Below are 26607 nucleotides of genomic sequence, written 5' to 3'. Positions count from 1 at the left end.
TGCTGTTCACTTTCAGGGCCTGGTTCCTCCTTAGCCAGCAGAAATTCATCTAGAATTTGTTAAATTGTGCTTTAATTAAGCATCAGACCCCATCACTTTGTTATAACTCGGCAAACCCCCTCCTTTTTTCATTCACAGCACAATGAGCCCTGGCAAAATGGAATTTGTCCTTTGTTATGATTAGATTCATCCGTTTGATCGCAGTAGAAACGGTACGAGAATCAAAGCTTGGCACTGTCTTCCCTTTTTCTCTCTTACACCTCATTCTGCTCATCTCGCAGGCTTAAACATTGTAACCATGGCAATGAGAGTTTGGGATGAAAAGAACCCATAATTTTGCAGCGGGATTAATTCTGAAACATAAGATGTGCCGAGTGAAATCCTTGTCAAAACCCTGCATATTCTCCGCTGGCCGGCGTATCCATTGCGCTCGGCTCTGTGTACCGTGTGATTTGACAATGTGGTAGTTTTTTGACTTATTTCTCCTTGTGCGGCTATTGACATGTTGACACAAAGTGGTTTTGCAGACAGACAGTGCCCATATTTCAATCAACATTAACCGAGACATTGGACAAAGGTAGAGTGGTAAAAGCAGAAGTGACATGTACAGACACATCACCAGACAACTATAATTTCTGCCTGATGCCAGCTGGGAACTCCAAGAGCAGAATAAACAGTTAGCATAGCAGGAGAAAACAGAGACGGTAGTCGGCGACTGAAAAACTGCCCTGCTGCGTAAGCTTTTTGGATTTTCCATGATTATATGGAAACTACTTTCATTTGTATTATTGGAGGCTATCATAAAATGTCTCATCCACAAAAGAGATCATGTGCTACAGAAATGATTTCTGAGGGAAAACAGGGTCTTGGAGTTGTTGCAAAACTATAGGCAACAAAGTCAAATATATTTACTCTAATAAACAAATAATAATAAAGCAGTTTTGAATTTGTGTGGTAATACAAGTTTAATCTTTGTTTCAGTCCGCTGAGTTCATAAGTTCACTATTGTTCAATAATTTACACTGTAAGTGATTTTAGTAAAAGATTTATTTACAGCTTATGACTCAATAAATGCATTTTGCCTATTAATACAATTATTATTGCCTAGCTTAAAGTGATCTCGACAGTTGACCAGGGCGTTCCAATAAAACAGAGACAAATAAACCCCAACAAATCATGAATATTGTGAATATTATGGTTTTTCTCATTGGCGTTCTGAGTAATGATCTGAATGTTATGCTTACTATTGATTCTATAAATAGTTTAATCATGACATCAACATCATGAAAGTAGGTATAGGAATAATAATAATAACCTTATAGCTGAAGTTATGAAGGCAAATATTCCAATAACCCAGTCGCATTTGAATTATCTCTGTGTATTATAATGCAGACCTTGCAGGCAGACCTCTCCACCTCTGTGTCGGGATCCAGATGTATGTGACGTTAAAGGTGAGAGCATCTGTATTCAGCAGGGAGCTTTAGGCAGTCATCAGGAAAGTTGGGGAGCTCATATCCCCTGGATGAAAACTGTGTGTGATGCAGCTTTACTGCAGATTCAACTCTAAATCTACCAAACAAAGACAGGGATTAACTGTTGAGACAGAGCAGGCTTGGCTACTGAAGTACACCTTCCATTTGTACACTCAGTTTCTTAAAAATAAAGTGTGTAAAGGAAATGAGGAGCAGTTGATAAAGACCAGCATCGGTCCAAGTGGAGTTTCAGCGCTGAGGTTATTTTTGCCATACGAAGGACGCTGAACTCAGCAGAAAACATGTTGAAGTAGACTATAAAAACCTATTTATCAACACTATCCTTTGAAATATAGCAATGTTTTTCTTCAATTTTGCTCTACTTCACTTCTTAAAATAAAAAATGGAATAAACCGCTCATATATTGTTTGAAATAAGGCATTTGTGGGGAATGGAACAGTGACTACAGGCAATATTATAAAACGTATATAGATTCAGATAATTCAGATGATTTAAACAATTACAGCTACACTCTGGTGTTTGCTTTTAGTTATGTGTAGCTGTTTTTTTGAAGGCTGTTACCACTTCAGGGAGAAAAAAAAAAACAATAATAATAAAATGTAAAAATAGTAGTGAGATTAAGTCTAAAAACAGTTTAAAATAGTTTAAAATAGTAAGTTTAAAAATGAACACCATGAGATATGGGAAAAAAATGTGAGGAATAAAGTCAGATTTAAAAAGTCTAAAATAGTGTTAGTCTAATTTGTAATTAATAAATTCAGATTTAAATAGTCTAAAAATAGTTTAAAGGGGAACTAACATGTTTTCACGGCTTCTTGGGCTGAATACATGGCTACAAAGAACCTGCAGTATAAAAGGTGTGAACTTCATTAGCAACTTCAGTCTTTTCTGGGGCCATAGACAACTGTTTAAACTGGATGGCCTGAGTGCTAAAGCACAATATCTATTTCTCCCTCGGTCATCCTTCAGTAGTGTGTGCCAATCCACTCAACCTGAATGGCACACACACACCTGGACAAAGTATGAGTGACGACAGGACTTCATATCAGCTTCTGAGTCATCATGTGGTTGACACATCCCACAAGGACACTGATAACACCACACAGCCACAACAAGCACTGCTCATGGACAACATCCCAGCTGAACCCTGCCCACAGAACTCATCACAGACAGACAGTGATGTATCAGAACAGCTCCAAGACTCAGCACACAAGGACGACTTTCTGGAAAACACCCAGGGAACCCAGGACAACATATCACAGCCACCGGAAACACCAGAGCCAGAGCCCATCTCACCAGACACATTATCTCTCTCTCCAGCATCTCCACTTCTAAGCTTCTCACAGAAAACGGAGGAACTGGTGTATGCTGGGACCAAACTCTCCCACTCATTCGCTGCAAGCCCACAGATATCAACTAAAAAACGGCAGGCACCCCAACCACCAAAGCCTGTGGGCCCAGCTCATCGTCGTCGTCCTCCTGCGAGAACTCTCTGGCCGCTGCCACAATGCCAGGTCCCAAACCCTCCCCCATCTGCTCTATGTGAACCAAAAACACCTGATAACAGCTCTCAGTGATATGTGTCGGGTCCCCGCTATGATAGCAGTAACATTCACAAATGTTTACAGAACAAGGGGGAACCCAGTGTGCCTGTAGCTTTCTCTATTTCTGTTTTATCACGTGATAGAAAGTCTAAGGCCTTCTCAAGCCTTACGGCTGACCCATCTAATCTGTGGCCTATTATGCATCAAACGAAGATTGCTGTAAAGACATAAAGTAATACCATCAAGTTAGCATTTTTAAACATTCACTCACTAAAAAATAAATAATTTCTCATCATTGACTTAATAACCACAAACAACCTGGATTTTATGTTTCTAAATGAAACATGGCTAGAAGACAGCTGCAGTGCAAGTGTCCTCAATGAAACAGCCCCTCCTAACTTTACTTTTATAGGTGTCTGCAGAGCTTTTAGGAGAGGTGGAGGTGTAGCTGTCCTATTTAAAGATGTCTATCAATGCAAGCAAGTGTCATTTGGTCAGTACTTGCCTTTTGAATATTTACGTATTGTACTGAAAGGTGCTCCACACATTCTGTTTATCATAATTTACAGGCCTTCGAAATACTCTCCAGACTTTGTTGAAGATTTCACAGAAATGCTATCAATGATTTCCTCAGAGTTTGACTGTTTTGCCATTGCAGGAGATTTTAATATTAACATAGATAATGCAGTAATAAAAACTACAAAATAAATTATAACCATTTTAAACACTTTTGAACTGATTCAGCATGTACATGGACCCACACACAATCTTGGACACGCTCTAGATTTACTCATCAGTAGAAGTCTAAACATTTCATCCATTGTTATTAAGGATGTAGCACTATCTGATCACTTCTGTATTTTCTTTGATATATTGATCACTGTTACCACTGAATCTAGATCTGTCTCTGCCAGAAAGAGATGCATTAACAAAAACACTAGTTTGCTATTTATGGAGGCTGTATCTTTAACACTAAGCATTTCTGCAGACTCTGTTAACCTTCCCCTTGATTCGTTTAACTCAAAAGTTAAGAATGTTATTGATGATATTGCTCCTGTAAAAGTCAGTAAGAAGACTGGCAGACAAAAATCACCTTGGAGAATATCAACAGCAGTTCAGAGTATGAAAATACAATGCAGAAAAGCTGGGCGGATGTGATGGAAGACAAAACTTGAAATTCACTATATACTGCAGCAGCTATAAAGACAGCCTTCATGCTTTCAATGTGAAACTAGCCACAGCTAGACAGAACTTCTTCTCAAACCTTATAAACTGTAACTTAAACAACACTCACACTCTTTTTGCTACTGTGGAGAGACTGTCAACCCCCCCAAGTCAGATTCCCAGTGAAATGGTCTCCACAGCAAATGCAATGAGTTTGCTTCCTTCTTTTCTGAGAAGATCAGTAATATCAGAAAGGCAATTAGCACATCCTCAAGTTATGCAGAGGTCAGACAGATTCGACCGCAATTACAAAAAGAAGTTACTATGGCTGTTTTTGAAGCAATTGACAGCAAAATTTTGGAAGAAATAGTACAGCACCTTAAATCATTAACCTGCCATCTTGACAGACTTCCCACATCTTTTTTTCAAAAATGTGCTTAACTGTTTAGAAGCAGATTTCTTAGAAGTGGTGAACACCTCACTTCTTCCTGGGACTTTTCCAAAATACCTGAAAACTGCAGTTGATAAGCCCCTTCTGAAAAAGAGCAATCATGTAAACACCATATCGAGCAACTATAGACCAATATCAAATATTCATTTTATAGGCAAGATTATTGAAAAGGTAGTTTATAATCAGCTGAAAAATGAATTAAACTCAAATGGATACCTGGACAATTTTCAATCTGGTTTCCGACCGCATCACAGCACACAGACAGCGTTCATTAAGATAATAAATGACATTCGCTTTAATTCTGATTCTGGCAAAATATCAGTGCTGGTACTACTAGATCTTAGTGCTGCGTTTGAGACTGTCAATCATAAGATACTTCTAGAGAGACTGGAAAACTGGGTCGGGCTTTCTGGGATGGTACTCAAATGGTTCAGGTCATACTTAGAAGGGAGAGGTTATTATGTGAGTATACAGTAGGAGAGCATAAGTCTAAGTGGACGTCCATGACTTTCTGGGATGGTACTCAAATGGTTCAGGTCATACTTAGAAGGGAGAGGTTATTATGTGAGTATACAGTAGGAGAGCATAAGTCTAAGTGGACGTCCCACAAGGCTCAATTCTTGCACCACTCTTGTTTAGCCTGTATATGCTCCCACAAAGTCAAATAATGAGAAAGAACCAAATTGCCCATCACAGCTATGCTGATGATACCCAGATTTACCAAGCCTTATCACCAAATGACTACAGCCCCATTGACTCCCTCTGCCAATGCATTGATGAAATTAATAGTTCGATGTGCCAAAACTTTCTTCAGTTAAATCGGGAGAAATGCAGCTCATACAGAATGCTGCTGCCAAGATTCTGACAATAACCAGAAAATCTGAGTATATCACACCAGTCCTCAGGTCCTTACACTGGCTTCCAGTTATATTTAGGATTGATTTTAAAGTACTTTTACTTGTTTATAAATCACTCAATGGCCTGGAACCTAAATACATGGCAGATATGCTCACTGAATATAAACCCAACAGACCACTCAGATCATTAGGATCGAGTCAGTTAGAAATACCAAGTGTTCACACAAAACAAGAGGAGTCTGCTTTTAAATATTATGCCGCCCGCGGTTAAAATTAGCTTCCAGAAGAGATCATATGTGCTAAAACATTAGCCACATTTAAATCTAGACTCAAAACTCATCCGTTTACCTGTGCATTTATTGAATGAACACTGTGCTACATCCGAACTGATTGCACTGTATTATATATATATATAAAAATAATCATTTCCTATTTTTAACAGTTTTAAATGAACTTTGAACCAATTTTTAATAATTTTAGAAGTTTTTAAATTCCTTGTTTTATTGTTGTGGTTATATTTTTTTATGATTATTTTATTTCCTTTTATGTGCAGCAATTACCATTGTGTATGAAATGTGCTATATAAATAAACTTGCTTTGCCTTTATTTTATTTTATTTTTTTTTATTTATTAATTATTTATTTATTTGTTGCAGGCAGTAGCATGCATTCGATTACGTACTAATTTTGTGTGTTGCCCAGCAATGGCAGAATAAATTAATAGCTGTGGTGGTTGTGGTGGTGTTTTTTTTTTTATAATTGCTGTTGATCTGACTGGTAGATAGGAGCATGACAAAGTGTAAGAGAGAGGCTGGTAGGTGTCCAGGTGGGTGTTTGCACAGCAAGATTACAGCATGACAAGTTGGTTTGGAGTGCTGAAATCCCGTCCCTGCCCAATCGCACTGATTAAAGATTACGCTGTCATAATGCTGCGACTGGAGACAAGGAAGATAGTTTTTCTTTATTAAACTTTCATAAAGGTTTATACTGGCAATGCATTATAAATGAGACAGAAGGTCAGAACAAGAACATAAACCCACTACTTTTCGCACTACCTCAGACCTAAACGCAAAAACACACGCATCCAGGAAACAAAATCAGTGTGTGCAGTGGAGGTGTTTACAGTGTTGGAAAGCTTGACGTTGCTTTGCAAACCTTGCTTTTGGTATATTTTTATGTCATTTTAAAATGCTTAACATTTTTTTTTTCTTTTTTTTTTTTTTTCTCGAAGGGACATAGACGGTCACCAGCCAATTGATGTATTGGTTTGACATTGATTTGAAGCATTTCTCCTGAATGAAATAATCCCATATAAAGCAGGTCTCAGGTCAGCTAATGAGAAAAACTTATTCATATATTTTCCCTTCAGTAATAGACATTTTCTCCACTGCTTTGAAGCTGGGGATCCTTTTGTCATCAAGTCTTTTCAGTCAGGAAATGTCCTCAGTTGTTCTTTCTGGTTTGTGATTGGTTAGCAGTCAATCTTCTCTTTGAATAAGGATACAGTATTTCCCTCTAGACTTGAGCAGTCAGCTGATTACTATATTCCTATTAGGTGCAGTAATTTTTCATTCGTTAAAACATTTTTAAGAAAGAAATCAATTTGTAGTTTTAGAAAAAATGTTTGAAATCATGTACACTTGCAGGAGATGAAACAGGAATGAGTAGTCTAACATCATATGAGGCATATCAGTAGCTTAATAGAAGTTGTTTATGAGGGTGGCTTTCTTAAAATGATGCGATCTTGAAATGCTGTCTGTTTGAACTTAGTATTCATAAAAGAATCCTAAAAAAAAAATACCACAGTCTCTATGAGCACAATTGATAATATTGACATTAATAATACATTTTTATTTATGTGTTTATTTATGCATTAATTACTTAATTTAATCAATCAAACAAATCAGCATATTAGAATTATTTCTGACACTGACTTGTGTAATACTGAAGAGTGGAGCAATGGCATCACAGGAATAAATATATTAAAAGTAATATATCATATAATGTCATTACATATATATATGTTTCGATGAAATAAATATAGCCTTTGCGAGCAGAAGAGACTTCTTTCAAAATTATAAAACAAGCCACCATAAAAAGGGCACTGATTCTGACAAAGCTGAAGTTTAAATGTGAGCTGACCATTCAAGTCAACAGATATAAAGACACCATTGCTGACTTTTGTTTGTGCTTCCATTTTTTTGGGCTACTGGACCCTCAGCCTGTTCAGCATGGTGTAACGTTACCATACTTCTCTGTGTCTCCGTGCGTCTCTGAGTGTGTGAAGTCTGTCCAGGCTTGCCTGCGCTGGGCACCGTCTCACAGGCGCGCCGGGTCTGATCAGTACCTGTGTTAAAATATGCCCAGACTCCCTGCCAAGCCCCCCAGCTGAGACACTCCAAGTGTCCCGCCGTAGAATGGGACCCAGCCGAAAAAGCAATTCGCACATCTCTTCATTTGATTTATTTATTTAATTAGCAGCATTCTGAAGCGGGCGACACGGGAGGGCCAGGTATTTCAGCCGGGACTGTCTGCTCCAGCAGGCCTGGCACGGGCAGGAGATTGGGGTCCTGCCATCGCAATATTCAGTTGGCGCTAGCACCGGGGGGAGAGCCTTCACCCTCCCACTTTTAAATAGAGAGAGGAGTTTTTATCCAGCTGTATTACTTTCCTTATTCCCAAATGCTGCCCAGCTGGCCTGCAGAGCGGCTGTAGTCTATGTCATTACCGCACCGTTGTGACTTGTCACTTTCAAATGACTTGATATATTTAAATGTAACTGGTGATTGGTGGAAAGCAGAAAAGAAATGGATGTATCGCCAGCTGATGGAGGGAGGTGACATTAATCTAACCAGCACTTCAACAGAGCACTATTCTGAATTTGAGAACAGAAACTGGGAGCAGTCTGTCTCTTCTCTTGTGGTTCTTGGCTCATATTAGACTGAATATGAGATGTTTGTAGAGTGAAATTATAAGCTGTTCTTTGTTGGAGGTCAGGGGATCATGCTAGGCCTTCAGAGCTACAATTTGTAAAAGCAAGGTATGCACTGTTCCACTTTCCATTGCTCTGCATTAAATGCTAGAAGACCACATACTGTGCGTCAGACATGGCATATTAGTCATTGCGTATTAGAGGATCAACCTTCTAGTAATGATGGAAAGTTTCAGTCAAGTTACCACATTTAAGTCAAGTGCAGAATTTTTTTTTTTTTTTTTTTTTTTTTTGCAGTTTATGTCTTACTAAAAAAGTAAGAGGGAGTAGTTAGTTGGTTTATTTATTTTGTTTAACTACCTAAATTTTTTTAACAACAGTTTTTCCAAAACCTTTCAATCACATCCAACAATGTCATTTAATTTTAATCTATTTACATTTCAGAAACCTCCTGTGGTTTTTCATTATTAAAAAGTGTTGGAAAATGTAAATTTTTTAAGAATTTTCTTTTTCGTGACAGTGCCAAAATGTTCATCATTAAAAAAGAACCCACAAAAAAATTATGGTATGTAGCATATAATGGAATTTTTTTAGAGATACCGAGCTAGTTTGCGAAAGTAGTGCCAAAATAAAACTCAGCATGTGGCTTTTTTTATTTTATTTTTTGCAGAAAGAGCAACCACTGAATAGAGTCCTGCATTTCAGCCTGTGCCCAACCAGCCCGACTTTTTCAGGTACCACCGGCCAGGCTTCGGGACAATTTTCTGCGTTCAAATGCATGCAATAAGCTTAAGTTTGCCACAAAGCACCGGCAAAAATAAATATCATAAATGTGTCAGGGGGAAATAGTAAGAGATATTTGAATTATTAACTAATAAAATAGTGTTTTCTGAGTTGCTGTCGCAAGGATGAAGTTGCTGATCCTGACTCGCCATCTCCTCATTAGATGCACCTTTAGAGAGAAGTGCATCTTTACGGATTATGATTATAATGAAAGAGTTATTGTTTTTGATTTGTTTTATTTCATTAAGTAGTAATTTAAAGCTTTCTATAGATATATTTATCATGTTTGTGAGACATGTATTCGCTGAGTTTCGGTTAATTTTTGTGATGCGCTACTGTTTAAGACAAGACGGCAGAAAGCGCATCATGTTTGTTTTCTTTATTTTATAAAAGCACATTTTGATATTGTGAGTGCACACAAATAAAAGTAGACCCTTTACAGTTACGAATGATGTATTACTCTTACCTTAATGAGCAAAAATGACGGCTTATCCAGTGAAAAAAAAAAAAAAAAGTGATTGCATTCCATGTCCTACAAAGCATGCTTTAGCTTGCACTCTCAGTCTCCATACAAATGCTTGGATATAGCACACATTTATCTAGGTTTAACGTTTAAATATTGTTATATGTTTGAACTGTTTTATATCTATAGATTTTATTTTAGGCAAGTAGTGATGATTTGAGAAGGCTAAATTGACAGATAGCCTATGATAAACAGGCTCACTGTGTGCCGCTGGCTGTTTGGTGTTTACTTTAAAAAACAAAAACTTATATTTAATGAACAAAAAAAGCTCCAAACATTTTTCTAAATGAACTAAACGAAATATAATCACTTTGCCATTATATAAAAACTGAACTAGTTAATAGCTGAAACAGGAGTATTAGCTGTTTTGGGAGAAGGGCGGAAAAAGACAGGCTCGGGCTGGTAATTCTGATAAGCTGTCGGTCACAGACAGGGCTAGGGCCTGAGCGTCACGGGTCAGGGCCGGGCTAGGGCCTAATTTGAGCCCCGTGCAAGGCTCTACTTCTGAAGTCATTAACCCATTAACCCACAACCCCCCCCAAAAAATGGACCAAGTTATAGTCTAGTATAAGTTATCAAACATGTGAATCAACACAAGTCTCAAGTCTTTAGTCCACATTTATATTTGTAATTCTGAACCAAATGGCTAAATCAAGATGTGGTGTTGCATGTGCTGTTTTGCCTGTCTCTCTCCATCATCTCTCGGGTTAAACACCCCCGGCCCAGTCACAACCCACCTTCCCCTTGATGAGTTTCTCCAACCCAGTAGTCTTATACCTGACTGCTGGATAAATCCACTTGTCTTATTTACACATTTAGAAAAGACTCAATCCTCAAATATGGCCGACTCCAGTGGCACAGCCTCATGAAGATTTAATCAGCATAATTTCTTAACGATGGATCGGAAGCTATGGGAAGAGCCGGGAACGTCTTGTTCGCAGATGGAGGAAGCAGGGGCTACTGCTCTCAGCAAGAGCGTTAGCGCGTGATTGACACATGGCTGAAACCCATCCGTCAGATGAATAGTTCCTGCGCTTGTTCTGTGCCTCGTCTGAAGGGCTCTTGTCACCTTGTGGGTTGTCACTTAAAGACGAATTGTCAAAACAACAGAGATGCAGTCTGTAGCCATGCACATAAACAGCCAGTGGGACGGCCTTAAATGTTTATCCTCCTGTAAAGCTATTGATTTTTTTTTTTTTTTATGTTGTCGTCGTTCAGTGTGTGTGTTCAGTTCAGTCTATAGTTGCTTCCACGTGTGTCGTTTGGAGATGACGGTATTAATGTTTACTGTTTTTCCCCCTTTCTCTTCTCCAAAATAAAGGCCTCTCATGTCCCAGTTCTCATCATCTGTTTTCACTGGGCATGACTGAAGTGTTGGTCACACCATTTAGAAAGTGATGACTCTGACCTCTGCTTTGCATATGCTTGGTTAGAGTCTCTGATATACTTCAGTCTGTGTGGGATTTGGTCATTGACACTTCTGAAATTGCCTCCTGAGCTCCGTCTCTCTCTGGCTCTCACTCTTTCATACTCGTATCATTCGCTCCCTCTCTCAAAACCAGTAAAACACACACACTTAGGAATGTACGGCATATTGCCAATTATTACAAGCCCAGCCAAGACTTAGTTTATCTTACTGCTGTCTAGATAGTGAATGCGTTTGTAATTTTCAGCTGGTGTTGTAATATTATGAAGAGGAATGAATATTAGCGTGCATGCCTTTCTCATAATGTCAGCCGGTGCTTTCCATAAGCACTTCATCTGGATGTGTGGGCATTGTTGTTCGTGCGTGCCTCGGGTTCGGTGCTGACAGAGGAAGTCGGGAATGAGAGGCTTTGATTAAAGCGTGAGTGTGCAAAGTGGAGGGATAAGGGCCGTTTTGGATCCCTGCTCAGGCATGGGGCAGGAGGCTAATGATCAGATTACACTGATTGGCTGCATGAAATAAACATGGCGACGGCGGGGCGCTGTTCCCGAGACGTTGCTGGGTAACGGTGTGATAATTCCACCGACTGTGTGAGCTGCCCCTCACCTGTCTGTCTCTAGAGCATGAGCCCAGCCTTTCCTACTAAATAACGTTTAATGTTTCCGTCCAATAACCTTTTCTTTGCCTTCATTAGATATTCCTTTTCTGCTCTGAATGACATGTAGCGTTGTGAAGTTCCCTTGGCGTTAAAAGGAATAATCTGGGTTCAGTAAAAGTTAAGCTCAGTCAGAAGTATTTGTGGTTAACACAAGAAGTTTTGCTTATAATGCAGCCATGTGGAGTAAATGGGGCCTTTTTTTTTTTGAGAATTTAAAAGCGTATTTTAAAAATAAATAGTTGAATATAATAAAAATAGTTATAAATAAATATAAAATATATAATAAAATATAAAATAAATATAATTTTTTCAATAATTTTGAAGTTGTTTTGATGATTTTGGTGTTAAAGAGCAGGTCATATGGTATTTTAAAGTCTCCTAATATTGTGTTGGAGTGCCCCACAACAGGTTTAAATGCATCTAAGGTCAGAAAACATTGTAATTTTCTCAGAATATACATTTAATATTAGAGTCATTTGCCAATGATTAGGAAATGATTAATTCCCAGCAAGTTCGGAGCAAACCCCTCCCTTCCTCAAGCCTACTCTGCTCTGATTGGTCAGTCGGAGAAGCCTGTTGTGATTGGCACAGAGAGGAGTCATTGAGCCAGTTAGCCAGTGCTACCATTGACAAAGCACCTTTACATAAAACAATATAGTGCTCCAATCCATTCTTATGACATAAAATACAAAAACACTTATGCAAGTAAATCGTGCCCACAGCTAAAGTTTAGCTGCTAAATTGTGAACACTTGGTGGATACGTTAGCCGAGTGCTAACGTGACTAACTGATGAAACAATAGAGTTTGTAAACCAAAATATGTCTACTGTAATGTTTAAAGAACGACAGACAAAAGATGCTCTGTCTTAACTTTTAATCAGAACACAGAACAGCTGTATAACAGGAGCACCAGCCTAACACTCGCTCGTCTCTCCCACATTAACCCTATAACTGCCGATGAAGCACAATAAAAAGCAATTTCACAATGATTATAAAGTCTGTGTGCTACACTAAAGACATATAATGTCTTACAGGACAGACTCTGTTCGTATTTCACGGACAAGCGGGGATTATGCAAATGTGTTACCCAGTGACGTACACCAGTAACAGGCAAAAGATTCGAAAATATAACGACTCGTTAAGGCGATTCAGAACTGACTCTCTCTTTTGAGAGACAATATCTTTATTTATCATGCACTTTTTTGATTAACAACTTTGCAGATTGTTTTAATTTAAGGATATCTACATTATAAACTGCAAAAGAGATATTTTTCAAAAAACCATATGACCTGCTCTAAGTTGTCCTGGCAATGGAATAATAGAACTTGTTGAAACTTTACACAGAAAAGGATAGTAAAATTTATTTATTTATTTATTTTCTCACACAACCAAAGGTTTTGGGTTGGTAAGATTTTTTTATAACATTTTTAAAAGAAATCTATCTATTGAGGGTGCATTTATTTGATTTAAAATACCATAAAATCAGTCTTTTTTTCTTATTTATTTCTGTGATGGCAAAGCTGAATTTTTTAGCAGCTTTATAGTGATTGTTCAGAAATCAGTCTGATATGCTGATTTATTGGTATTTTGTAAACAGTTGTGCTGCTTATTAGTTGTGTAAACCATGATACTTTTTTCCTTTTTTAGAATTTTTACAATTTGAATGTATTTTTTTTTTTTATTAATGGAAGTAGGAATTTGCAACATTATAAATGTCTCTTCTGTCACTTTTAAAAGTGAAACATTAAAAAAAAACTAAATTTTTGAATTATCAACAATGCAAATCATGTTATTATTGTTTTTGTCTTGTGGCTAAACCACTGAAACCATTTTCAACAATTATTTTTGTGGTAATCAACAGTATGCCAGAAGTTCTGTTGAATAAGCTTAACTTGTACTGAACCCGAAATATTCCTTTAATACTTTTTGGTCCAAACCAGCAGACATCCTCAAGGGCATAAGTGTCTTTCTCACTCACATTTCTTTCTCTCGTTCTCATCCCAATTGCAATAAACTCCTTTTTTTTTTCTTTTTTTTTTTTCGTTGAGATCACACATCCCTGCGCAAGTGTGCGCAGGTATTTCAGCAAGCAAGCCAGTCACAAATGTACAAAGTTCCCAGTAATAATCCATTCGTTCTGTTCTGTGCTGATTCTTGGTCTAAGCCTGTACAATTATTCAAATCCCAGCTTTTAGCTGCAGCATACAGCTCCCCATGGGGCTCTGCCTCTCTAATCTTGCCTTTGGCCTTGCATTTCAAATGGAATTAATTCCCATAAGGAATGCATATGAAGAGAACCACTAGTGGCTAATCCTGGCGTTTAAGTTGCTGAAACTTACACCTGTCATGTTGTCGTAGGCGAGTGGTTGCGGGTACTGATAGCTGGACTGAAATCCACAGGGCGGCTCCTTCTCCCTTTCTCTTGTTTATCGCCATCCCTCACCATAGAAGAGTCCCTCCTTCATTCTTACCCCCCCTCTCTCTGCGACTTCTGAGACGAGAGATTGCATGTGTTATTATGGAGGATATGAAGGTTTGGAAACCGAGCGGACTCGTGTCAGCTAATCTGACAGCGGGTGATCCGTGGATGGCGCTCAGGTACGGAGTGGACTGACAAAAATGGTGCACACTAAATTGAGAATGTGTTTTGTATTCCGCTTACAGGACACAAACATATAAGTGCAGTGGTTTACTGAATCTCTAATAGCTCGTGTCATGTGGGATGTTTTTACCTGAGGGTGATGAAATATATCTCTTCCTGTGTTATCTGGTAATGTGGATAGTTTGTGCGTCCTCAGATGGGAGTTGAAGAGTGTGTGTAGTTATGTTTGGGGAGAGGGAGAGTGTTTCGGTTGCAGCTGGTGTGTGTGTACACGAGATCTTTCGTTCCTCTCCTAGCTGTAGGCGCATAAAGTGAGGATCGGTTCAGGACACAAGCCCATCTGCACACAAGCCCCAGGTAACACAAGCAGCAGCCCAGTTCATCAAACACACACACACACACACACACACACACACACACACACACACACACACACACATACATACACACACACACACACAAACGGGACCCGCTATTACTCCCACATGTGCCTCATTACGAACTCTCCATCTTTTTCCACTTTTAAAACTCTCAGCAGTCTGTTCTTCTGCAGTCAGTCTGGGTGAGAGAATGTGTGCTGGAGTGTAATGATGCCTGTTGCCGTTTGGGTGCTTGGCCTAGCGGCGCTGGGCGTGTGTGTGTGTGTATGTGGGTAATTGAGTGGATGAAGAGGACTGGCTGGTTTGTGCTTTGCTCCGTCCTCTCTAGATTTGGAGTTACCCTTAGCATTAGCTTTAGTGCTTGTGATTGCTGGGCCAAATGCCAGGCTGCATGAGAGAGTGTGTCTGGTGTCTCTCCCCTTGGTGTAGGCACCATCTGCCTGCTTGTCCTCTAGGATGTTGCCCGTCCCCGCTGGCCATCTCTGGCCAGGCTTTGTGGGTGATGGACTGCAGGCCTGGCAGGAGGCTAAGAGGCCCAAGGCTGTAGGACCCCGGTCCCTTACTGCCCAAAGATACCACCCCCCCACCCCCCCACCCCCCAACACTGCAGCCCTCTGCCGGTCAAACTATCATGAGAGCAACCAGTCTGGCTCCAACTATGTTTCCTTCTCATGTTCTCTTTTCTGAACAGCCAGACTGTCACTTCTGCATTATTAATTTGAAAATAGAATTAGTTTATTATTAATGTTAGTATTAGTAGTAGTATAACCTTTGCATCAATATTTAGTATTGAATTAATAATTGAATTATATTATTATTATTATTATTATTATTATTATTTGGCCAAAGACCATAAATGCTGGAGAATATTTGGTGCCTATAATAATAATAATAATAATAATAATAATACTTACTATTATTAGTAGTATTATTATAAATAAAATGTTCCACTTTTAAAATTCTAATAATAATAATATACTGTGTTTGTTTGATTTATTTGTTTATTCATGCATGCATGTATAATTTTTTTTATTATCATTGATATGCAGTTATTATTATTATTAGTCAATTATATACAGTCAGACAAAATAAAATACACAGCATTATTATTCTTATGATTATTATTATTCTTATGATTATTATTATTATTTTAAACATGAAAGCATTCTTTGTTTCAAATGACATAATTTATTATTTACTTTTACATTTATTGTCATACAAAATGATTTGAACAGCTAATTTTTATTAGGGTTGCACCGGTAATCAGTCAATAAATGATGCTGGCTTATAAAAGCAATTATCTGCACTATGGGCCAGTTAAATCTATATTTTAGTTTTTATTGTGTGTATGATCATTATATCTAAACACAAATAGTAGTTGAATATAATATTGTAGTTTGGTCTCTGTTGTTAATTTAACCTCTTATATTATAGTAATCTACCAAATGAGAGGGTTCATTTGAACAAAGTAACAAATTTCAAATAGCAGCAGTGGCTTAAAACATATGTTTTTTTTTTTTTAGTTTTTAATTGACATGACAGTGTTAAGACAGACTTGCAGGATGGGTTCAAACCTGGTTCCACGCTGGAGACCATCAGCTCCTGTGTGTTGGAAGCATGCATATTACCACTGTGCCATACGTCCACTTCATTGTGGGTTTTATGTTTTGAACATGACCATTTTATTTACATATCACTGTACCATTAGTGTAGCATTTACCTCAACCACTGAGTGAGAATCGATTAACTGACCAATTCATACATTAAAAGAACTTTACATTAGATGTCAAGCATGCCACAGAAACCTTTCCAGCACTAAACGGCTGACTTCTGTTTTCTTTTCTTATAGTATTCCATTTCTGAGATGGTGGCTTATATATGTTGTCAGCTAAGCAAAGCAGAATGTAGTTTGTGGCCATTTTGTGGGATGTATTTTAATGGATGGTTAACCATCACATCCCTATCGTAATTGGCATTGCTTCTAGTATCCGCCAGCAGTCTCATAAAAAACACAGACGCATTCACTGACTCAACAATACAATAACTTTAGCCGTCAGTCTTCTGTCCAACCACTAACAAGCCAGTCAAGTTTAATTGGTAAGCTTTATTTCCCCTCAATTTTCAAGAGCTTAGAGAGAAATTCTGCATGGTCAGGGGTCAAAAGCATTTTTTTCCCTTGCTGTCTGACTGTAGAAGAATAATTTGTTCTTGTAATTAATAGGTTCAATTCTAAAATTAATTTGTCAAATAAAAAGGAACACATTTTAGATCCAAAACTAGTTTTCTTTTAATCACCTTTACATAAAAATCTACCTCCTTATAACAAAATGCATGGTATGTATATGTACTCAAACAGTTATCTACATTGAACCATAATTATAAGTGATGATGAGTTAAAGGGACAAGAAACATGAGAATTTGCTATTAATTTACATTCAAGATTTAGGTGACCTTGAGTGGAACAGTAAAGAAGTTTTTAGCTGAACCGTTGTCCTTGGTGATTCATAAAATGCAAGACTGCGGCTACTGGCTTTTAAGAATTTAAATAAATAAATAGAAGCACATCGCAGGACACAAAATTAATACCTAAGGCTCCTGCCGATACACTATATATATATATATATATATATATATATATATATATATATATATATATAGCACTGTCTATAGATCTGTGAAGATTCACACACACTGCGAGTGTGAAGATTTTGTTCCCTTCCTCTCTCAGGGTCTTTTACTCCTCTTTGACCTATGTTTTCATGGCTAAACTTGTCTTTTCTGCTGAAATAAGAGCAAAAAAAGGTAATTTTCTCCCAGGACACAGAGACTCTATCTTACAGTAGTAATACTGTATGATACTTTATAGATTAGCAGTTTTGTAGTGATGTATGGTTCAAGTGTTTATCAAGACTCAGCAATTAAAAATTCCCATAGAGCACTGTAATGAGATCTGTATATGGTACTTTGAACAAGTAGGGTACAAAATAGAGCCTGTGATAGTGAACTTTTTTTTTTTTTTTAAAGATTGAGTGCATATAAATAAACACTCTTCAATATACAGTATTTGAAGCTTTGACAGATTTGCATGAACACACTGTTTCTGTATGTTTGAGTATGCTTCGTATCCTGTGTGCTTTTGGCAGAATTATTCCTAAACATATCCCTTACAATAGTGAGTAAGTGGATAGTACTTGATAGAAGTTCAAATAATTGTCTTCTTCAAGGGAAAGCCTGTTGAGCAGTTAAGAGGAGTCCTTGGCTGGGCCAGTCATCTTAATTTAGACTCGTCTCGCCTGTGCACAGAAATCCCTGTGTCACATGCGCACAAATATTTATCTAGAGCTTTTCATGTAGAACTTTCTGGAAGATATGGAGGGAGGAGTGGAGGAGAAACAGCCTGCTGGGCCCTGACCCGGCCTGAGCTTTCCAAGCCGATGGCTGAGATTGGCAGACACACAAAAGCCTTACTTGCACAGGCAAGCAAAGGGAAAAAATGGCCTTGTCTGCTCTAAATCTTTTAAGCATAGCAGTTGAGCAGTGGGTGCTGGAGTGGTGCAGTCTGGGATAGCTGGGCGGTTAGGAAGGCTGGCGGGGTGAGAGGTTGGGGCTGGCAGTCTGTTGGAGTCCATCTCCCCGCCAGCGCACCGGACGCACAGGGCCAGACAGACGCAAGCGAAGGAATCAGACAGCCGGCTGCGTGTCACACGACAGATTGAGACGTCAGCTCGCAGCTCATGGTCCAAAAGAAGGCCTCGGTCTTAATGCAATGCACATAAATATATCTCAGTACACGCGCTGGATGCTGGCCATGACAGCGCGGCTGCTAGTTTGGCTTCTCTCGATGCAGTGGGTAAACTTTTGCCAGAGCATACCCTTGCAGATGAGCCGTGGCTTCTGGCCCGACGTTTATTAGAACCATGCAGAGGAAGCTCTGTGACTGTTTGCATTAGTTCTTTGTTTTTGTGTGTGGCATATTTAAATGTTTCTTTCACTTATTGCTCTAGTAATTCAGGAAAAGGAATATCAAAGATCATTACATGAATGTCCAGCCTGTCATCAGTTCCACAAGGATGATTTATTTATTTATTTAGAAAGATTTTATTTTTTTGCTTGCATGTCATTATATTTAATAGGTAGGATTAATCAGATTATATACTGTATATGTGATTTAGTGACAATATAGACATTTATAATGTATTTTATTTTGATTAAATAAATACCTTAGTTAGCATAAGGGAAATCTTTCTAAAACACCAACCCCAAACCTTTGAACGGTAATATACATTAATCAAATATAGAAAAAAATATTTGTTTGTTATTTATTATTATTATTATTATTATTATTTTTTTTTTTTTCGTACAATAAATTGTGATAGAAAGGACTGAATTGTTACTTTCTTGGGTGTCATAAAAATATGGGATACATTATGAATCAATGTTATTTAAATATAGGTCGTATGTATTGTTCTGGAAAAAAATCTAAGTTAATTTTAAGGACCAATTAGCCCTTATGACTGGTGTGATGGTAATAAGTTTGGCATTGTTTGTTACTGCACAATTTATAGCTTTAAATAATTTGAAAGTTGAAATCAAGCATCATTACACCCATCAAGTCACTCTGGATTTCCTTACCGCTGTCCCTAAGTTGCTTATAAGCTCCTAAAGAATTTGATTATGCTTGTTCATTAGGAGTGGTCAGAGGAAATAGATAATACTTCTGCCTTATTTTCTATGTGATATGGAAAGAGTGTTCTAATGCATATTACTTCTCTCTCTCTTTCTCTCTGAATCCACACACACATTCACCTGTAAGATACCCTTTGTTATTGAATGCTGAAAGTGTAGTGAGAGTCCCCTAGGAAGTTTCTTCAGACAGGCTGACCTCTGCTCCTTGACCTTTCTGAAGGCTCTATGACCTGATCCAAAGCAGAGTGGCGGCCCAGCTGTGGGAACCGTCACATGTTGGCTGCTTTGACTGTAAGGATTGAGACCTCTGGACTCCTCCATCCCCCTCATCCTGTCACTCTGCTCCTCCTCCTCTCTTTACTGCTGAAGAACAAAGTCAGCTCCTGTCCTGTGTCAGGGCTGATATCCTGATGCCCATAGTGTGTGTATGTGCTTGTGTATTTATGTCTGCAAGCAAGACATTTCTTCAGTTCCTATAGCCTGCATATTACTAACTCCATTCTTTTGTTTATAGATTCAGATGCAGGAATAGCTTAGGAGGAGATTCTTGGCAGCATGTAATAACCTGAATACATAAGCTACCATACAAACTTTTGGGGTCAGTAATATATATTTTGAATGGTGTTTATTCATCAAAGAATCCTAGAAAAAGCATTTTGGTTACCACAAAAACTTTAAGCAGGTGTTTTCAACATTTATAATAATAAAACATGTTTCAGCATATTAAAATTATTTCTACAGGATCATATATCACTGAAGACTGGAGGCTGCTGAAAGTTCCACTTATTTATTTATTTTTTAATATATCAAAATAGAAAACAGTTATAAATTGTAATAATATTTCTTTTTTTATTATTATTATTATATTTTTTGATCTAATAAATGCATTATTGGTGAGCATAAGAGACTTCTCTAAGAAAATCTTACCAACCAAACTTTTGAAGTGTAGAGTAGTTTGCATCTCTCATCACGATGGAGTATGTTATTATATTTCCACTCCTTTATGTGAACATTAAATAAACATTATTTATGTGAGATTAAGAAACTGCCAAAAATAGAAGTATTTTTTCAGCTTAAATTGTATGTCTAATTAAAGGCTATTCTGGAACCTTTCATGTTTCCCCTGCAATCTAGAAACCCTAAGCCAAGAAAACATGTTTTTAGGGGTTCTTGTCTTACTTTCATGTCTGCGAGGCTGCAAAATGTTCGTTTACATGTACAACGAATGGACAGCTGCCAAATACACAGGGCAAAAGTCTAGGTTACAGTGAAGAAAGGCCTTGTCACAATCCGTAAGCCTGAAACATCTCAAAGGGTCGCCCTCCGAGTGCTGAAATCATCAGATCGGCCCTCTCGTGTGTCCTGGGAGAAGAGAGGAATGCGTAGCGTTACCCAGCTCTCCCAGCCCCTCTCTAAACACACTTCCATGTTCATACTATTATCCATTCTTCACGTCCAATTGCTCTGTTATGGTAATCGTCAGAAGCTCACCATGGCGTAATTACTTACAGCTGACTTAAGAAAGGAATATTCCACACCCCCACGGTCTGACTGCTGGCTTTTTCTGCACTATTAACCCATTCCTGTTTATTAATGCCTTCCTGCTAATGCAAAGGGGCCACTTCATGAGATCCATCATCACGCCAGGCCTATTAGCAAAGTGGCCCCACACTCGGGCAATATTTCTCAGTCCCCGTAGCGTTCTCCCTCTCCGGTCCTCTTGCACGGCCGTTTAATTACCTCAGTAAATGGGCTGCGGTCCTATTAGCCTCTTGTTGCTTCGAGTTGCTGAGTGCCTGGTCATGTGAATATCAACAGGGCTCCATTTCAACGTTTGTGCGTGTTTGGTAGTTTTCCGTGGCGAACGATCACAGCCGAATGTAATGCGTGATTATGAGACAATATAGGTATGTAATGAATCTTAAAGGGTTTTATGAATGATCAGAGAGGCGCTTGTTTACCTCAGGATTGTTTCCTGTCGGAAAATGCGTGTAAACACAAATGTTACGGCGTGAAGTGAAGTCAATTCCTGGGCCTTTGCTGGAATACCTGTCATTTTTTTCTGTGAAATCTCCCCTCCTCAACTTTTTCCCCCCCTCAATCATAACCTGAATAATTTGGTATTCACACCAATTTGCCATTTAGAGCTGTGCTAATAAGCTCAGGATTTATTGCATTAACCATTGTAGGTTTGGCTGCGAATGGCAGAGCTGAGTTCCAGAGCCTCTCCTTTGATTCCAGTCATACACATCACCCTGCAATTACTGGACCTGATCTGGAAACTGTCAAGCATGACTGCTGCGTTATTGGAATTATTGCAATTACACACAGGTAATTGACCCACTATCAGCCAAGATGTTAAACTCTCACTGGTGTAAGTCCCTGTTGAGCTCACTTCCGTCCACTCTTTCCCTCTCTCTCTCACTTGATTGCTCTTGCTCATTGGAATGACAGGGCTTTAACACTATGTTTTAGTGTTGAGAATACTGTATATGGACTTTTGTGACACCAATGATACACACTTCTTTCTTTATCAGAAACTGTTTTCTCACTTCTTTCACTCATACAGCTAGAATGAATGGCAACAAATCATTTTAACAGAAATGAATTGAAATATGTGCTCTTTTGAATATGCAAGATACATGCAAGATAGTAATGAAGATATGTTTATATACACTGGGATCAAAAAATCTAATACTGCACGGAAAATTTTAAATCTAACTTAAAGGGATAGTTCATCCAAAAAATTCTGCCATTAATTATTCACTCTCATGTCGTTCCAAACCCGTAAGAACTTTATTCATCTTCAGAACACAAATTTAGATATTTTTGATGAAATTCTTGAACTTTCTGACCCTGCATAGACAGCTAAATAACTACCACGTTTAAGGCCCAGAAAGGTAGAAAGGCCCTTGATAAAATAGTCCATGTGACATCAGAGGTTCCACTGTAATGTTATGAATGTATGAGAATACTTTGTGAGCAAAGAAAACCCAAAAAAGGGACAATTTTGAATAAATTGGTTATTTTTGTTTTCTTTGCGCACAAAAAGTATTCTCGTAGCATCATAACATTATAGTTGAACCACTGATGTCACATGGACTATTTTAACTATATCCCCACTACCTTTCTGGGCCTTGAACGTTCCGTTGCTGTCTATGCAGGGTCATAAAGAATATCAAATGTGTTCCGAAGATGAACGAAGATCTTATGGGTTTGGAAGTTTTAAAATTATAAAAGTGACACATTTTAAAAAGAAATATTTATAATAATAGTAATAATAATAATAATAATTATTATTATTATTAGAATTATGAATTTTTTTGGTGGTACATGTGTGAAAGAAAAAAAAATTTAGGTTAACAAAAAGAAAAACAATGCATTTCCAGTACTGCATGCATCTCATGCTAACATGAACAATCCTGAAAAGGCACAGTCTTAGCACAGTTAAAATGTCAGCTGATTTGTATTGAAAAGCAAAACTTTTAAATGGTGTTCCCAGCTCTTAGCGAGGACGTTGACCATTATCTCCTCTGAGCGCAGTCCCAGTACTGCCCCCCTCTTGTCCCAGCCATCCTTCATTAATGTCACACACAGTAGCCTCTGCATCCATTGTACATTTCTCTCTCTCTAGCCAGTCCTCACCTCTGAGAAAGAGAGCAAGAGAATACAGAAGAGTGGGCCGCACAGCCAATCAACTGCAGCTAACTCACATCTGAATTAAGCTGTGTAAAACAGGCCCCAGGGCTGGTTGCTAAGCAGTGAGATGGGCTTGCCGATTTCCACTGGGAGCCAGAGGACAGTGAGAAGGGTTTCTTTTTTTTTTTGTCTTCCTCGTGGATGGGAAGAGCAGAGGACATCGCGAGCAGCCCCTGTAATAATGAGACCTCACGTCCCCAGCCAAATATCGCCTCAGCTCTAAGATACAGGCGTGAATGCTGAGCGTGATAATTAATACGTGCCCAGATGCGGGGATGGTTGTGATGCCGATAACCTCTCCTCACCTCATATGAAAAGTACTGTTTGTAGCACCACAACACAGCGTCTGTGTTTACGGCTCTGTTTTGTGCCGCACACAGGGCGCAGACCATGATTATTTTCCCTGCTTGTGTTGTTTGGGCCACGGTTATTATATTCAAGCAAGTGTTTCGCAGCAGTTTGTTTCTTCCTGCTTGTTGCGGCCAAGGGGCCAAATTAAGGCTATTGTGTGATCCGTCTCCATGGCAATGTGTTGGTAAACTTGGGGTCGGTGAATGTGAAGGCTGCATTTGTTGCAGGAGAGCACTTGAGCCTGTCTGGACTTTGTGGATTTTTTTTTCTCAGTATTGCTGCTTGGCTTGTTGTAGGGGGCAAAATTGACCAAAGTAGTGACGCCACAATAAATGCTTAATGGAAAAGATGTGTAGCCTGTTTGAGAGTGGTTAAAAGTTTTGATATGCAAACAAATTTTTTTCTTTGAACCCCTTCTCATAATTGTTTCCATGCTAGGAGTTATAGAAGGACTAATAAGTACATTTAAATGCAGTGCAATAATTTGGGGTCTGCAGTTTCTTTACTTATTTTTTTATTTTATTTTTTCTTATGCTAAGGGTGCATTTATTTGGTGTAGTCAGTTTTACAATCGAAAACTATTTTCAATTCTAATATATTGTAAAATGCAAAAACCAACAACAACAATAAATAAAAAAAAATAAAAAATCAATTTTAATATCAATGTGTAAAATAGATGTGCCTCTTAATGTTTTTTTTTTTTTTTTTTTTTTTTTTTACTAGAAAAAAACTTATTTTCTTTGCTTGTTTGTTTGGTGTTTTCTTGAATTGGAAAATTACACATTTTTCTGTATACACCAAAAGGAAACTGCTTGTCATGTCCATAAATAAGTCTTCCTGTTTGTGTACCTTGTTTGTTGTTTTCATAAAAACATAACATGTAAACCATAGTGACCACACATAGGCTGAACAGGTAATAAGCTGTAAAACACACACACACAAACACACACACACACACAAAAAAAAAAAAATAAAAAAAAAAATATATATATATATATATATATATATATATATATACTTTTGTGTTTGTCTAAGTTGCTAATTGCAAGACTTTATTGTGTCCTGTTATATAAGAATGTTGCTATGAAAATCCACGATAAGCAAAGGCTTCAAAATGAAAGAAAATTATCCTTTGTTTACCTATAGATTTGAGGGAGGAAAAAAATAAATGCTCAGAAAAAAAAGAAGAAAATGAGACCAAAAGTGAAATGACAGCATTGTGGAAACCATCATATTAACACAATTAGCTCCTGCCAGAGTCTGAAACTTGAGCGATTTTTCTTATTTAACTCATTAGAGGGGCCACAGCACCACTCTCACTCATGTCAATTCTGCGTAATTACTTTTAAACAAAATCAAAGTAGCCACTATCTGGCATTGTTCGACGTGGCTCATCGCTAAATTTAATTATGCGTTCATTTTAATAAATCCCATTTCGGATGAGAAGAGTCGTTAATAAGTTTCATTAACGCACCTACATCTTAATCATCAGTCCTGCCGCATGCCGACAGGTCATTTGAAAATAGCTCCACCTCAGATGCAAGCACCAGGGGGGAGGGGGGGGGGGCAGTATTTGAAAGATGACGGAGCATTTCTATGGAGACGGTGAAGTGTGTCTGGATGTCCAGATGAATGTCCTTTATGTTAAGATGTTTGTTATGAACTGACATGACTGTTCTGTGAATGGCTGTGGTTTAGGAATATCCATGTTTCTGAGAATGTTCCTTTGACAGATCACTGCAACTTTACATTAAAGGTGAAGTGTGCATTTTCTCCTCAGTTAGCAATGCCAAATGCCATTGCAAAAACTGAATAAAACTTATCACAAACACTCCTGAAACTTTTTTCATGCAAACAGGTAGTTCTATCCCAAATTCACACAACTGCTTGAGCCATTGTTGCTCTGGTCTCTCGCACAAACAGACTTCAATTCCATTTGCTTCCACTAGTGGTACCGATACTTCACTTTTCACCCTTCACCCTTAATAGCTCAGTTCCTTTTCCCCCTCTCTTTCTTGGAAGTTCTTTCAAGACTCTCCAAGAAACACTCATGCAGTGTCCAGACGTTGAATTGTTCAGTATTGGTCCTTGTTGAGCTCTCCACATTGTCAAAAGCATTGCTTTCCCACCATTTTTGCAGCTTTTTAGCACTGGACTCAGAGATTTTAATGGGACTGTTGGGCTCCAGAGGATCCCAGACTTATTGAAACAATGCCCACAAGGATGGCTTTGTGCCCATGATAAGGGGCCCTAGCCAGAGACACCTGTCCAGCCAATCAGATGTATTTGTTCACACAGTTTCTCTATGCAACCTCCAAATAATTGCTTGCAAGTGTCTGTAACTCTTTCTATACTTGCTGCTGAAGAAGCAATTTTCTTATAGTAAATGGACAAATTATGACAATTTCATTTTTTTTTTCTTTTTAATGATGTTTATCATGTATCTGATAATATTTATCTTTGCTTGATATACTGATCTTCAAACTCTTTCAGTCTGTGAACTCTGAGGTCATTGTCATCTACACTGTTGTTCTTGGCTCAGTCTACTGGACAACAGCAAAGTGAGTACACTGTCGTTTTTCATCAAGAGAAATTCTTTCCTATAATCTCAAATGATGGAGAGGCAGAGGGGACCATCGGGACGGTAATGAGTGGTTGGCAGTGAGGAAAAAATACTAGCCCTCACCTCAAGGCACCCCTGGGTCTCAGAAGATCCAAAAGAGAGAGAAAAAAAGAGAGCTTTGCTCCATGGAAAAGGCTTGCCTTTCCTGACCTTGAATTATCTTTATCTATTATGATCTGAGGTATTTTTCTCTAGGGAGGCAAGGGGGGAGGTGCCTCCTTAAAAAAAAATGGAAATAAAACACAACGATTAGATGAAATACTACACCCTTTTTTCCCCTGAACTAACGCTGTCCAATAGTGACACAGTTGGATAAAGTTTCAGATGGAAGCAGGGTCTCTTTTGCCCCCCTTGACCTCTTTACATTCACCATGAGATCCTAAAGTGTGCAGTTTTAAAAGTCGTGCCTTCTGGAATAATGCCTTATAATGTTTGC

General features: G+C 38.3%; 1 long non-coding RNA gene across 21 annotated transcripts in view; it reads left to right on the top strand.

Moving 5' to 3' along the window:
- Positions 1-26607, top strand: part of LOC109065015 — a 358164-nt gene that overhangs the window by 149871 nt on the left and 181686 nt on the right. The gene's annotated exons all lie outside the window — the stretch shown is intronic.

Source organism: Cyprinus carpio, chromosome B13, assembly GCF_018340385.1.
Source record: "Cyprinus carpio isolate SPL01 chromosome B13, ASM1834038v1, whole genome shotgun sequence".
Lineage (NCBI taxonomy): Eukaryota > Metazoa > Chordata > Actinopteri > Cypriniformes > Cyprinidae > Cyprinus > Cyprinus carpio.
Note: the sequence above shows the minus strand (reverse complement) of the source record. Positions and strands in the feature narration are given on the sequence as shown.